The sequence below is a fragment of the Mobula birostris genome, chromosome 3 (assembly GCF_030028105.1).
Source record: "Mobula birostris isolate sMobBir1 chromosome 3, sMobBir1.hap1, whole genome shotgun sequence".
Taxonomy (NCBI): Eukaryota; Metazoa; Chordata; class Chondrichthyes; order Myliobatiformes; family Myliobatidae; genus Mobula; species Mobula birostris.
The window spans coordinates 2,699,453-2,712,374 of record NC_092372.1 but is presented as its reverse complement, the minus strand read 5'-3'; the positions used below and the strand labels follow the sequence as shown (position 1 = coordinate 2,712,374).

Below are 12,922 nucleotides of genomic sequence, written 5' to 3'. Positions count from 1 at the left end.
AGCTTGTCAGCTTGCTTAGAAGTTTGAGTAGATTCAGCATGTTATCTAAAACTCTGACAAGCTTCTATAGATGTACTGTAGACTATTCTGACTACGTCACAACCTGGTATGGAAACACCGATGCCCAAGTATGGAGAAGTCTACAGAAAATGGTAGATACAGCTTAGTCCAGCACAGGAAAAGCCCTCCCCAGTGCTGAGCACTTTTACACGGAGTGCTGGGAGAAAGCAGCATCCAGCATCAAAGAGCTCCACCACCCAGGGCATGCCTCTCCTCACTGCTGCCTTCAGGAAGGAGGCACAGGAGCCTCAGGTCCCACACCACCAGGTTCAGCAACAGTTATTCCTCCTCAACCATCAGGCTCCTGAACCAGCATGGGCAACTTCACTCACTCAACACTAAACTGACTGCACAACCTATAGACTCACTTTCAATACTGTACAACTCATGCTCTCAGTATTATTTATTTACTTAATTGCAGAGTTCAGAATTCTTTTGCACATTGGTTGTTTGTCAGTCTTTGGTGTGTGTAGTTTTTCATGTGTTTTGCTGTTTTACTGTGAATGTCTACAAGAAAATGAATCTCAAGGTAGTATATGGTGACAAATTCGTAGCTTGGTAAGAAATTTACTTTGAGAATGCTGGAAGCATGAAGTTAAACAAGCAATATGTGTGAAGTGCTGAACAGTCCCGATGTTTGATACATTGAAGGGATGTGGGCTTTGTATGCTCAGCCGGCATTTAACTGCTCATGAGAAGGTGTGGCAAGCCACTTCCTTTAACCACCGTTGCCCTTCAGGTATAGTTATGTCCACAATGCTATTGAGGAAGGAGTTCCAGGACTTTGACCCAGCGATGGTGAAAGAACAGTGATTTATTTCCAAGTCAGGATGGTGTGCTGCTTGGAAGGCAACTTCCAGGTGGTGCTCCAATGCTTTATTTATTTGTTTAGAGAGACAGCGCGGAACAGGCCCTGCTGGCTGCTCCACCCAGCAACCCTATTTAACCTAGCCTAATGACAGGACAATTTACAATGGCCAATTAACCTACTAACCAGTACGTCTGTGGGCGTGGGAGGAATCCAAGGCACCCAGAGAAAACCCACACATTCCATGAGAAGAACGTACAGACTCCTTACAGATGACGGTGGATTTGAACCCCAAAAGGCGACACCCGAGGTGCAATAGTGTCATGCTAACCGTCACTCTACTGTGGCACTGATCCTTCCAGCTGGTAGAGGTTGTGGATTTAGAGTCAGAGTTACGCAGCACAGAAACAGGACCTTCTCCACAACTCATCTCAGCTTGTCCCATTTTCCTGAATTTGCCTCAGATCCACCAGGTTCAGCCATCTACCTGACCAAATATCTTTCAAACTTTGTAACTATACGCACCTCTATCACTTCTGGCAACTGTATGAAAAAGTTGCCCCTCAGGTTCCCTTTGAGGTGAGGGGAGATATTTAAAGGGGACTCTCCTACCCTGAGAAAAATGACTGCTCATTCACCATATTTATACCTCTCATGATCTTATAAACCTCTGAAGGGCCATCCCTCAGCCCCCTATGCTTCAGGAAAAAAACAAAGCCTATCCAGTCTCTCCCTTCCAGTGCTGCTAACATCATGATGAATCTTTCACCAGCAGAATGCTATCCGTCCAAAAGCTGGGTGACCAGAACTGTACACAATACTGTGTGTGGTCTCACCACTGTCCCAACTCTGATACTCAATGTCCTGACCAATGAAAGCACGCATGAACAACTCTTGCCTTCTGCACTCTATCTACCTGTGTCTCTTCTTTCAGGGATCTCTATACCTGTACCCCTTGGTCTCTCTGTTCGGCAACACACTCAAAGGCCCTGTCATGTATCAACCAATAAATAAATAAATAATCATTGTGCAAGTCATGCCTGGTTTCACCTCACACTTGTCAAGTTAACTTCCACCTACCATTCCTTGTTCTCTTTTCAATTTGATGTAGACCCTGATGTAATTTTTAATAAACAGTTTACCCTGTATACCTCATACTTTAGATGACACTGAGTCACATCATCTGCAGAAATTCTCTGATGGCTCAGCAATAGTTGGGTGTGTAAAGGGAGGATGGGAGGATGAATGGATGAATACAGGGCCCTGGTCTAATGGTACAAGCTGAATCATCTGCAGCTCAACATCAGTAAGACAAAGGAGATGGTGATGGACATCAGGAAGACTGAGCCTGCACTGCTCCCTGTTACCATTGATGGTAAGGAGGTGGACGTGATGAGGACATACAAGTACCTGGGGTTCACCTGGCTGAAGAACTTGAGTGGAGCACCAAAACAGAGGCTGTGTATAAGGGTCAGAGTTGCCTCGACTTCCTGTGGAGATTTGAGGTTCTTTGGAGTATGCAGGCCTCTCTTTCACATGTTCTCCCAGTCTGTTGTTGCCAGTACAATCTTCTATGTGGTGCTGTGCTGGGGCAATAGCATCAACACGGGTGATGCCAACAGGCTTAATAAACTGATTAGAAACACTGGCTCTGTTAAAGGAGTCAAACTGGACACACTGGAAGCTGTGGTAGAACAAAGGACTCCACGGAAAATCACGGCAATTCAGGACAATGTTTCTAACACTCTGCATGCCAACTTGACTGAAGAGAGGAGCACTTCTAGTAGTAGACTAAGACAACTGCCCTGCTGCAAACAGTGTTGTATAAGGTCATTTTTACCCTTGGCAATAAGGCTCTATGATCAGTGAAACTATATCCGGGGAAGTGATAACCCCTCCTATTAGACTGTTTATAGTAACATCTGATATTAGTTCTATTTCTCTTCTAATATTTATAGCTGTGTACTTGTAATGCTACTGTGACAAGCAGGTGAATTACTCCTGGCCGGATTCACAGCCTCTGAAGTGCCCTTGTTGCCACACTATGTACGAGGCTACTTCAGGTCAATGGTAACCCCTAGGAAACACAAAATAATCTGCAGATGCTGGGGTCAAAGCAACACTCACAACACGCTGGAGGAACTCAGCAGGTCGGGCAGCATCCGTGGAAACGATCAGTCAACGTTTCGGGCCGGAGCCCTTCGACAGGACTGTATAGGGCCCCTGCCCCTTCCCGCTACAGTCCTGACGAAGGGCCCCGGCCCGAAACGTCGACTGATCGTTTCCACGGATGCTGGCTGACCTGCTGAGGTTCTCCAGCAGTAACCCCTAGGATATTGATAGCGGGGTACCAGTGATGGCAGGATGTTATGTTGGATATGATAACTCCTGGCTCAAGTGTGGCATTTTTGTTACTTGCTATCCATCACTCATGGCTGGGATCTTGTCCAGGTCTTGCTGCTTTGGTGTGCACTGCTCTACGCTCTGAGGAGGCATGAACGCTGCGGACTATCACACAGGCATCAGTGAACATCCCCACTCCTGACCTTATGACTGAAGCAAGATCACTGATGAAGCAGCTGATGGCTGTGGACACTACTCTGAGCAACCCTTGTGGCTGAGATGATTCACCTCTAACCATCACAAACAACTTCCATGGAGCTGCATACCATTCCGTTACCCCTACTTCCACGGAGTCCAGTTTAGCAAAGGCTCCTCGATGCCACATTTATTCAAATGCCATGTTTGTCCATATTTACACTCAGTCTGCAATGAACCCAAACTGCTTTCAGTAAATAACCTTAAGTCAAAACCTGGAACAGTTAGCAGAATCTGCATCGGGTTTAATATCACCAACATATGTCGTTAAGTTCGGTGTGTTTACAATAGACAATAGACAATAGGTGCAGGAGTAGGCCATTCAGCCCTTCGAGACAGCACCACCATTCACTGTGATCATGGTTGACCATCCACAATCAGTACCCTTTTCCTGCCTTCTCCCCATATCCCTTCACTCTGCTACCTTTAAGAGCTCTATCTAACTCTTTTTTGAAAGAATCCAGAGAATTGGCCTCCACTGCCTTCTGGGGCAGAGCATTCCACAGAACCACAACCCTCTGTATGAAAAAGTTTTTCCTCAACTCCGTTCTAAATTGTCTACCCCTTATTCTTAAACTGTGGCCTCTGGTTCTGGACTCCCCCAACATCGGGAACGTTTCCTGCCTCTAGTGCGTCCAATCCCTTAATAATCTTATATGTTTCAATCAGATCCTCTCTCATCCTTCTAATTCCAGAGTATACAACCCCAGTCGCTCCAATCTTTCAACATATGACAGTCCCACCATCCCGGGAATTAACCTCGTGAACCTACGCTGCACTCCCTCAATAGCTAGGATGTCCTTCCTCAAATTTGGAGACCAAAACTGCACACAGTACTCCAGGTGTGGTCTCACCAGGGCCCTGTACAACTGCAGAAGGACCTCTTTGCTCTTATACTCAATTCTCCTTGTTATGAAGGCCAGCATGCCATTAGCTTTCTTCACTGCCTGCTGTACCTGCATGCTTACTTTCAGTGACTGAGGAACAAGAACACCTAGATCTCGTTGTGCTTTCCCTTTTCCTAACTTGACACCATTCGGATAGTAATCAGCCTTCCTGTTCTTGCCACCAAAGTGGATAACCTCACATTCATCCACATTAAACTGCAACTGCCATGCATCCGCCCACTCACCCAACCTGTCCAAGTCACTCTGCATTCTCATAACATCCTCCTCACATTTCACACTGCCACCCAGCTTTGTGTCATCTGCAAATTTGCTAATGTTACAGTTCTAATCCCTTCATCTAAATCATTAATGTATACTGTAAATAGCTGCGGTCCCAGCACCAAGCCTTGCGGTACCCCACTAGTCACTGCCTGCCATTCTGAAAAGGACACATTAATCCCTACTCTTTGTTTCCTGTCTGCCAACCAATTTTCTATCCATGTCAGTACCATACCCCCAATACCATTTGCTCTAATTTTGCCCACTAACCTCCTATGTGGGACCTACAGTAAACAGTACACTGCAATACATAATAACAAAGGGGAAAAACATGAATTACAGTTTGTGTATATAAAAAATAGTTCAATAAGTGGTGCAAAAATAGAAATAAAAACGTAGTGAGGTATGAAGGTTCAATGTCCATTTAGAAATCGGATGTCAGAGGGAAAGAAGCTGTTCCTGAACCGTTGAGTGTGTCAGGCTCCTGTACCTTCTTCCTGATGGTAGCAATGAGAACAAGGCACAAAGAGGCCACAAGCATGAGCCAAGTTCCCAGTTGCAGTTCTAATTCCACATCAGACTTCAGCTCCATGTTTGCCACTTCCCCTTCACCCACCCCCCAACAACAAAACTCAATTAAGTTGAGTCAGTCTGTTTGCAGGTGATGGAACATAGAAATTTTGAGTTTTTATAAGTGAGATATGAACATTTTAGGGCCAGCATGTTTCTGTTTGAGTGAAGAGCAAATCCAGCAAAAGCAGAGTGTTTTAGTTCATGAGGGACATTGAGGGTCTGACCAGGATAAAAGAGATGGGTCTAGTATGCAGCTGGGATCAAGCAAGACCTTTGAAAAACGTAACGAATACAGGAAGACACTTAAGAAAAGTAGAAGGGCAAACTGGAGACATAAGATATCCCCAGCAGATATGATAAAGGAGAATCACAAAATATAGCACAACTATATTAAAGGCACTTGGGGAGAAAGTACGTTCCTTTAAGGGTCAATACAGAAATCTATATATACATGTGGAGTCATACAAACAGATGGTCTGAAAGGTAGTCTTTACTGCAGGTGAGGCGACACTTCACCTGCACGTCTGTTAGGGTCATATACTGTGTCCAGTGCTCCCGGTGAGGCTTCCTGTACATCAGTGGGACCTGGCATAGATTGGGAGACCGCTTCACTCTGTCCGCCAGAAAAAGTGGGATCTCCCAGTGGCCACCCATTATAATTCCACTTCCCATTCCCATTCCAATATGTCTATCTATGTCCTCCTCCACTGTCGTGATGAAGCCACACTCAGGTCGGAGGAACAACACCTCATATACCATCAGGGTAGCCTCCAACCTGATGGTATGAGCACTGATTTCTCAAACTTCTGGTAAAGCGCCCCCCCGCCCCATTTGACCCCTTTTCCCTCTCTCACCTTATCTCCTTGCCCACCCATTGCATCCCTCTGGTTCTCCTCCCCGCTTTTCTTCCTTCCATGGCCTTCTGTCCTCTTCTACCAGACTCCCCCTTCTCCAGCCCTGTATCTCTTTCTCCAGTCAACTTCCCAGCTCTTCATCCGTCTGCCTTCAAGTTTCACCAATCACCTTGTGTTTCTCTCTCCACTCCACCCACCTTTTAAATCTACTCCCCAGCTGAATTTCCTCCGTGCTGGCCTCAATGTTCTCCGTACCGGTCTGAGTGTCAGTGTACCGGTCTGAACGCTCTCTCTACCGGTCTGAACATCTCTGTACCGGTCTGAATGTTCTCTCTACCGGTCTGAATGATCTCTCTACCGGTCTGAATGATCTCTCTACCGGTCTGAATGATCTCTCTACCGGTCTGAATGTTCTCTGTACCGGTCTGAACGTCTCTGTACCGGTCTGAACGCTCTCTCTACCAGTCTGAATGTTCTCTGTACCGGTCTGAATGATCTCTCTACTGGTCTGAACGTCAGTGTACCGGTCTGAACATCTCTGTACCGGTCTGAATGTTGTCTGCACCGGTCTGAATGTTGTCTGCACCGGTCTGAACGTCAGTGTACCGGTATGAATGTCTTCGTACCGGTCTGAACGTCTCTGTACCGGTCTGAATGTCTCTGTACCGGTCTGAATGTTGTCTGTACCGGTCTGAATGAACTGAATTGAATTGACTTTATTTCTTACATCCTTTACATACATGAGTAAAAATCTTTACGTTACGTCTCCAATTAAATGTGCAATCATGGTAATTTATTATAAATAGAACAGGCAATGTAATTTCGAGTACACTCAAGTCAGCGTGAGTTCATCAGTCTGGGGGCCTGGTGGAAGAAGCTGTCCCGGAGCCTGTTGGTCCTGGCTTTTATGCTGCAGTACCATTTCCCGGATGGTTGCAGGAGGAATAGGTCATGGTTGGGATGCCTTGGGTTCCCAATGATCCTTCAGGCCCTTTTTACACACCTGTCCTTGAGCAGGCCTTGGCAAGCAAGATTAAAGAAAACCATATAACCGTATAACAATTACAGCACGGAAACAGACCACCTCGGCCCTTCTAGTCCGTGCCGAACTCTTACTCTCACCTAGTCCCACCGACCTGCACTTGGCCCACAATCCTCCATTCCTTTCCTGTCCATATATCTATCCAATTTAACTTTAAACGACAACATCAAACCTGCCTCAACCACTTCTGCTGGAAGCTCGTTCCACACAGCTACCACTCTCTGAGTAAAGAAGTTCCCCCTAAACTTTTGCCCTTTAACTCTCAATTCATGTCCTCTTGTTTGAATCTCCCCTACTCTCAATGGAAAAAGCCTATTCACGTCAACTCTATCTACCCCCCTCATAATTTTAAACACCTCTATCAAGTCCCCCCTCAGCCATCTACGCTCCAAAGAATAAAGACCTAACTTGTTCAACCTTGCTCTGTAACTTAGGAGATGAAACCCAGGCAACATTTTAGTAAATCTCCTCTGTACTCTCTCAATTTTATTGACATCTTTCCTATAATTCTGTGACCAGAACTGTACACAATACTCCAAATTTGGCCTTACCAATGCCTTGTACAATTTCAACATTACATCCCAACTCCTATACTCAATGCTGTGATTTATAAAGGCCAGCATCCAAAAAGCTTTCTTCACCATCCTATCCACATGAGATTCCACCTTCAGGGAACTATGCACCATTATTCCTAGATCCCTCTGAGATTGAGGGGGGATCTCATAGAAACATTCTGAATATTAAAAGGCCTGCACAGATTAGATATGGCAAAGTTATTTCCCATGGTAGGAGATTCTAGGACAACAGGGCACAACTTCAGGATTGAAGGACATCCATTTAGAACACAGATGTGGAGAAATTACTTTAGTCAGAGGGCAGTAAATCTGTGGAATTTGTTGCCACGAGCGGCTGTGGAGGCCAAGTCATTGGGTGTATTTAAGGCAGAGGTAGATAGGTTCTTGATTAGCCAGGGCATCAAAGGGTATGGGGAGAAGGCAGGGGAGTGGGGATGACTGGAAGAATTGGATCAGCCCATGATGGAACGGCGGAGCAGACTCGATGGGCTGAATAGCCTAATTCTGCTTCTATGTCTTATGGTCTTATGGTAACAGAATATAAAAGCAATATACGGTTTGAATGGTGTCAATCTAGCAATGCCGAAGGAAATGGGTGTTCCCATAAGTGATAGAGAAAGGAGAAGTAGTGGTGAGTCAGGGCAAGTGGGTGATTGATGGACCAAGGAGCGGCAGAGGAGTGTGGGATGGGTGGAACTGGGAGACAGAAGGAAATTGGGGATAGGTGGAGACAGATGGACAGAAAAGCCGATGAGGGCAGATACAGGTGAACAGAGGAGGGTGTGGGGGGGGGGGGAAACGTCGACTCAGACCATGAGAGGCCTGCGTCGGGCATTTTCATGCCTTACAAGGTGCAGGTTGGAAGTCTGTGTGGGGCGCCACTCCTCGCACAGACACTAGAGCAGTGTGTGATTAAGTGCCTTGCTCAAGGACACAAACACGCTGCCACAGCTGAGGCTCGAACTAGTGACCTTCAAGTCACTAGACGGACGCCTTAACCACTTGGCCACATGCCCAACACCTGGAGAAGCATGAAGCTATTGATAAAGGTAAAGGAGCTGGTGGTAGACCTGAGGAGAGCTAAGGTACCGGTGACCCCTGTTTCCATCCAGGGGGTCAGTGTGGACATGGTGGAGGATTACAAATACCTGGGGATACGAATTGACAATAAACTGGACTGGTCAAAGAACACTGAGGTTGTCTGCAAGAAGGGTCAGAGCCGTCTCTATTTCCTGAGGAGACTGAGGTCCTTTAACATCTGCCGGACGATACTGAGGATGTTCTACGAGTCTGTGGTGGCCAGTGCGATCATGTTTGCTGTTATGTGCTGGGGCAGCAGGCTGAGGGTAGCAGACACCAACAAAATCAACCAACTCATTCATAAGGCCAGTGATGTTGTGGGGATGGAACTGGACTCTCTCACGGTGGTGTCTGAAAAGAGGATGCTGTCCAAGTTGCATGCCATCTTGGACAATGTCTCCCATCCACTACATAATGTACTGGGTGGGCACAGGAGTACATTCAGCCAGAGACTCATTCCACCGAGATGCAGCACAGAGCGTCATAGGAGGTCATTCCTGCCTGTGGCCAACAAACTTTACAACTCCTCCCTTGGAGGGTCAGACACCCTGAGCCGATAGGCTGGTCCTGGACTTATTTCGTGGCATAATTTACATATTACTATTTAACTATTTATTACTATTTTCTATTACTATTCTATTACTATTTATTATTTCTATGACTATTTACTATTTACTAACAGTAATATTACTATTTCTATTACTATATATTATTTATGGTGCAACTGTAACGAAAACCAATTTCCCCCAGGAACAATGAAGTATGACTATGACTAAACTGGAATCAGAGCTGGAAAGTCATTATCTCAGGTAGGTGTCTTGGTCAGAATAGACAAGCTGGACTGAATGGCCTGTTTGTATGTTGGCTTACTCTATGAAACTAATAATCATCCCTTTCCCCACTGACATATGTTGTTCACTCTGTTCTTCCAGCTCACTGGCTGTTGCTCCAGATTCCAATTTCTTATCATCAACTTGAAACATTGACTGTTTCTTCCTTCAAGTTGAATTGTCATTCAACCACCCAAGCAAAACAGCGTGCCTCTGGAGCCCAGGTGTAATACACAGCACCGATAGTCATACACAGTACCAATCATCATACACAGCAACAAGTCATACACAGTACCAATCATCATACACAGCACCAATAGTCACACAGTACCAATCATCATACACAGCAACAATAGTCATACACAGTACCAATCATCACACACAGCACCAATCATCATACACAGCAACAATAGTCATACACAGTACCAATCATCATACACAGCAACAATAGTCATACACAGTACCAATCATCATACACAGCACCGATAGTCATACACAGCACCAATCATCATACACAGCACCGATAGTCATACACAGCACCAATCATCATACACAGCACCGATAGTCATACACAGCACCAATCATCATACACAGCAACAAGTCATACACAGCAACAAGTCATACACAGCAACAAGAGTCATACACAGTACCAATCATCATACACAGCAACAATAGTCATACACAGTACCAATCATCATACACAGCACCGATAGTCATACAGTACCAATCATCATACACAGCACCGATAGTCATACACAGTACCAATCATCATACACAGCACCAATAGTCATACACAGTACCAATCATCATACAGAGCAACAATAGTCATACACAGTACCAATCATCATACACAGCAACAATAGTCATACACAGTACCAATCATCATACACAGCAACAATAGTCATACACAGTACCAATCATCATACACAGCACCGATAGTCATACACAGTACCAATCATCATACACAGCACCGATAGTCATACACAGCACCAATCATCATACACAGCAACGATAGTCATACACAGCAACAATAGTCATACACAGCAACAATAGTCATACACAGCAACAATAGTCATACACAGCACCAATCATACACAGCACCGATAGTCATACACAGTACCAATCATCATACACAGCAACAAGTCATACACAGTACCAATCATCATACACAGCAACAATAGTCATACACAGTACCAATCATCATACACAGCAACAAGTCATACACAGTACCAATCATCATACACAGCACCCATAGTCATACACAGTACCAATCATCATACACAGCACCCATAGTCATACACAGTACCAATCATCATACACAGCACTGATAGTCACACAGCACTGATAGTCACACAGCACCGATAGTCAGACACAGCACCGATAGTCACACAGCACCGATAGTCAGACACAGCACCGATAGTCACACAGCACCGATAGCCAGACACAGCACCGATAGCCAGACACAGCACCGATAGTCACACAGCACCGATAGTCAGACACAGCACCGATAGTCACACAGCACCGATAGCCAGACACAGCACCGATAGTCAGACACAGCACCGATAGTCACACAGCACCGATAGTCAGACACAGCACCGATAGTCACACAGCACCGATAGTCACACAGCACCGATAGCCAGACACAGCACCGATAGCCAGACACAGCACCGATAGTCACACAGCACCGATAGCCAGACACAGCACCGATAGTCACACAGCACCGATAGTCACACAGCACCGATAGTCAGACACAGCACCGATAGTCACACAGCACCGATAGTCAGACACAGCACTGATAGTCAGACACAGCACCGATAGTCACACAGCACCGGGGTCAGACACAGAGAGGAGCTGTGCTGACTGAGCTGGGAGAAATCGAGGCAAAACTACTGGATAAAGTTCGTGGAATACTTTGGAGGTGGCTCTAAAAGTCTCTTGGACAACCGAGTGAGTGACGGGCCTGGTGTGGAAACTCGGTGTGGAGTTTTACTGCCGGTTTGGGCTGGGTTTGTTGGCGGCTGCTAACTGCGTAGCTCCCAGCTGCGGCCGCTGGCAACTCGCCAGGAAGCCGGTTCGCTCCAAAACCGGAGGCAAACGCCGTCGTTCCCCCTCATTGACATCAGGGCAACGTTCCTCCTCCATTGTTTTCCTGATTTTCGTCCGGTGTTGGTGCCGGAGCATCTGGAAGGACGTTTCGGCCTCTCCCGGCCTGGGTCTCTGCAAGTCCGACGGAGCCTTTCCTGGCGTCGAGCCAGCGAGGAACTGTCGACTGCAAACTTTCCCGGCCAGTTATTCGACTCGTTCCAGGACTTCTAACCGGCACCGCTGTAGGATTCTCAGACTGGAAAGAGCGCCAGCATGCCGGACCGGTCTCCACGGAGTCGCGGGCCTTCGGGGAGTTACGCAAGGGCGGCTGCCTCCCCGGCCTCGGACAACGCCCTGTTTCGGTCGGTGAAGGTGGAACGTGGGGTGCAATGTATTTTGCGCCCTGGAATGACACTAGAAAAGTGTACGGAGGCAATGGAGGACCTTGTTGGGAAAGGTGGTATTCTGGCCACCGAGAAGGAGTTCGGAAAGGTGGTGTTTTATCTGGCGAATGAAGAGCTAGAGCTAGGGCCCTAAGCAGGGGAGTCACGGTAGACAACATCTTTTTACCTATGGAGCTGGTGATGGCCCCCACGCAACGTATCGTGCTTGGGCATGTTAAGCCTTTCATTCCAAATGAGGACTTGCTACCCCCACTGGCCCGTTTAGGGCAAGTAAGGTCGGAGATCACTGCCATCCGACACAAATTTAAGAGACGCACCCTCCGCACCGTAATCTCTTTCCGGCGTCAGGTATTCATGCAGCTGGAAAGGGAGGACGATGTTGAGGGCCGGTTTACTGTCCGGCACGAGGGAGTGGATTATCAGGTGTACTGGAGCTCCGAGCGCCCACGGTGCCATGCGTGCAGGGGGGTGGGGCACTTTCGGAGGGACTGTCCTGCCGCCCTGAACCCGAGGGAGCCCATTTCGGGCACCAGTGCCCCAGCTACCTCTGCCCCTAATCCTACTCCTGCACGTGCATCTGCGCCTGCATCTGACCCTGCCCCCGCCCGTGATCCTGCCCCAGCCCCTCACCCTGCCCCTACCCCTGTCCCTACTCCTACGGTTGGGTCGGTCCCTGCTCCTCTCCCTGTGGTTCAGATGGGGGACGGGGTGGAGTCTGTGCGGAGTAAGAAGGCAAAGGGGAAATCCAAACACAGTAAGAAGCGGGCCTTTGAGGCTGCAGAGCTCACGCCCATTTCGCCTGAAGTGGAGCGTGGGGCTCGGGGAGGTGCGCAAGCAGACGGGGCGA

General features: G+C 47.2%; 1 protein-coding gene across 1 annotated transcript in view; it reads right to left on the bottom strand.

Annotated features, from left to right (window-relative positions):
- LOC140194866 (diacylglycerol kinase theta) overlaps positions 1-12,922 on the bottom strand; it is a 240,220-nt gene that overhangs the window by 200,503 nt on the left and 26,795 nt on the right. The window lies entirely within an intron of this gene.